The sequence below is a fragment of the Buceros rhinoceros genome, unplaced genomic scaffold (genome assembly GCF_000710305.1).
Source record: "Buceros rhinoceros silvestris isolate BGI_N320 unplaced genomic scaffold, ASM71030v1 scaffold14832, whole genome shotgun sequence".
Taxonomy (NCBI): domain Eukaryota; kingdom Metazoa; phylum Chordata; class Aves; order Bucerotiformes; family Bucerotidae; genus Buceros; species Buceros rhinoceros.
The window spans coordinates 180,689-184,337 of NW_010400910.1; positions in this window are offsets into that span (position 1 = coordinate 180,689).

Below are 3,649 nucleotides of genomic sequence, written 5' to 3' on the forward strand. Positions count from 1 at the left end.
TGGGACCCCCCAGGAGCGGTGCGGAGCTGGCGCTGGGTGCTGCTGCCGCCGCCCTCTAGATGGTGCACTCTGATAAAAAATTCCAGCCCAGACTGATTCTCTTGGATTGGGGTCTCTGCCTCTATTTCTGGGCAGCATTTAAATGTAATTGCATTTACAGGAGGGCGTATTGCCAATGACTGGGAACTGGAACACTGCACTTCTGGTAATTCCCTTAAGTGTCGGGGTGAGAGCCAGGGCCGTATGGTATATGCCTGTTTTCTAAAACCTGGTGCATTGTACTGGGCTGCACCTTCAGAGATTTTGCCTAAACTGCTCTACTTGATTTTTTTTTTTCTCCTTTATTCCAGGAATCCGTGTGAGGAAATGTTCCAAAGGTCAGACTGGGAAATAACACGGAGCTGGGTAAGAGACCTGGTTTAATGATTTTGGTTATTTATAGCTCAGAACCACAGGTTGATGACTGCAAATTTCTAGTAAACAAGACCAGTAGTGTATATGCTGTGCTGCGCTGCAGAGGAGATATTTCATAAAGCTGATCGCTGTCAAGTGGATCTGATTAAAAAAAGGGAAAGAAAATGGGAATACTAACATTCCAGTTCTTAAAATGCAAAATCTTCACTTGAGACTGAAGACAGCAATTGGAGGTGAAAGCCCACTTTTGATTCACTGATGAAATAAATACACCTGCTATAGTGGAAGAAACAACATACACCACATGAGAAAAAGTGTGTGTACAAATGCGCAGCAGCCCACACAAACTGGAGAGCATTTGGTCCAGAAAATATATGAGAGTGAGATACATATCCAAAAATCCAGAGCAGGAAGGGTTAAGGAAAGTAAAAGAGATAACTGATATTAAGTGAAAACATATCCTAGCAACATCACAGGCTTAATGTTAGGTGGAGATAATGAAGCTGACGTAGGCATGGGAAAGGGGGAGGTACCCAACAGATACCTTCTGTATTTTCTCACATGAACTTGGCTGGTACCTCCTGGTCCACCCAGTTAGAAAAATATTAGGCATCATCTGCTAGTGAAAGAATCAGATTTAATTTTCACCACTAAGCATCTCAGAAGAATTGGCCAAGGAAGTCTCCGGCCCCTAAGAATTGATTTTTGGGTAGGTTGAATGCAGTAAAGTCCAGGACTAGAGGGATGCTACTGTTAAGTCTGCACTTGAATGGGGCTGGCCATTCCCGTCTGGTGGAACATCATGCCATCCAAGAGGTGGATAGTGAATTCTATTAAGATAAAATGCATGCACAGGACTATAATTAATGCTAAATGAATAGAAAACACATTTCCTAGATAAGGCTTATGTTTACAAAGTTTGAACTTCCCCAGGTGTGGTCTGATTGCTGGACTGGAGAGTAGGGAGATAGAAGAAGGTTGTTTTGCTTCTTATCGAGCACCCATGACTCCAGTGGTGGGACTGTTTGTGTGTTGAAAGGTTTGGGAGTGCTGATGGGAGCTCAGAAGAGACTGACAATACTAAACTGAAAGTGTTTAGCTGAAGGAAAGGTTGCAAGGGAATGTGACTGCAGGATATATATAACATGGTGAAAAAAGACTTAGCACAAAAGTGACGCATTCAGACTGGAGAGAAGGCACCCGTGTTAAAAGAAGGGCGTCAGGAGAAGTTTCCAAGGGAAGCAGGTCACTTTGCCGTTTCCTCATGGATTCAGATCAGCTGTAGTTGCCTTTCAGGTAACTGCTTTGGTCAGATAATTACCGGGCTCAGCTTGGGGATACCTGGTGAAACGCTGACACAAGGAGAATCAGGTTTAAATCAGATCTAAGGTCCCACCTCCTGGCCTTTTCCTCTGAAGTAATGAAAATCATCTCTGAAGAAAGATTGGTAGAGACAGTGTGTGAGAGGAAGGGATAAGCTGGGGATTTCCTCCTCCCCAACACGTTCGAGTAACTTGAATTTAGTTGCTCTTATCTCAAGCTTGGTAGGTCTCTTATTCTGCAGAAGAAAATAACAATGTTTGCAAAGGACAGCCTTGCGAGGTTATTGAGGACATCCAGCCCCTGTGAGTATCTGAGGACATCCAGCCCCTGTGAGTATCTGAGGACATCCAGCCCCTGTGAGTATCTGAGGACATCCAGCCCCTGTGAGTATCTGAGGACATCCAGCCCCTGTGAGTATCTGAGGACATCCAGCCCCTGTGAGTATCTGAGGACATCCAGCCCCTGTGAGTATCTGAGGACATCCAGCCCCTGTGAGTATCTGAGGACATCCAGCCCCTGTGAGTATCTGAGGACATCCAGCCCCTGTGAGTATCTGAGGACATCCAGCCCCTGTGAGTATCTGAGGACATCCAGCTGGGTGCGAGCTGGTGCTGGCAGCCAGGTCAGATACAGCTGGGCTGGCACAATGTTACGCCTCAGCTCAGAAGCTTCATGGAAAAGCTTGTTCCCACACTTCAGCAATTCACTGTGTCCTCCAAGGTAACATGTCGCCTCCAACACCTGGCAGGACAACGTGCCACTGCTTGGGAATGGAGGCATCAATTTTGAGCCTGGGGAGCTGGAGAAACTTCTTGCCTGTGGACATACGTTAGTGGGGTTATGCACACCCACACCAGCAGCCATCCTGCCCAGCAAGCCATCAAAGCAAGAACTCTGGTGCTAGAAATTTGTGTGAGTGAGTTTTTGTGGGTTTTTATTTTTTAATCTTAAAATTTTCTTCTCAGTGCGATTCATTTACAACTAATTCTTCCTCTCCTGCCCTTCGAAGTGACCTTTGCTCAGACCTGCTGGCCTCTTCTCCAGGTTGCAAGGGAGACAGCATGACTGGAACAGCTGGGACTTCTTCAGATCAAGGAGCATGCTGGCAAAGAATATGGTTGGGTTTTGCAATACTGTAAGCTTCGGTCCAGTGGGTTTTTAAAAGTATTATCAGAAGTGAAAGGCTACATTTAAAAATGTATAAGCAGGGACTTCCAGCACTGCATGCCTTCATTCATAATTCACCAGCGCTCATTTCTAAAGAAGATTTGATATTTTTACAAGGTAAATGTACTTTAAAACCTTTCTTTACTTTGCAGTGAATGTGTGGTAAAGTGAACTTATGGAAAAGGAGAAGAGGGAAGCAAGGGTTAGAATAGGGTCGCCCAGATAGCCGTGAATGGATTGTAATCTTCACGTAATCCAGCGGTGATTGGGAAATGTTGTTGCATTCCCGTTCATAGTACAGCCTTGGGTTTGGTGCTGGCTGAGCAACCTTTCTGAAAGGATCACCAGAGTCCTAGCTGGTGACTGTTATTATCTGCACCTTTATGCCCAAAGCAAAGAAGCTTGTTGGTGGAGAGGATGTCATTCGCATCTCTCCCTGATGTGCCTCAGCCCCATGTAGCTGAAACCAGTTCAGCAGACTGGTCTGGCCTGGAAGTTGCACCAGTATGTCCTAATTCCTAAAAAAGACCTGTTGATATGTAGGTGCAAGAGAGAGTTCTGTAGATGCCAAACTAGCCTGGGTATGGACCAAATGGTCCACTGAGCATAAGCCCACTTTCTCAGTGCAGCCCACTTTCTTCCCATGGAGCAAAGTTGCAGGCTGAAGTTGTCCAGGTTTTCAACAACCTTCCAATGCATATCCTTGGAAGTAGAGACAAGGTTTTTCTATAACTCGCTGGGAAAG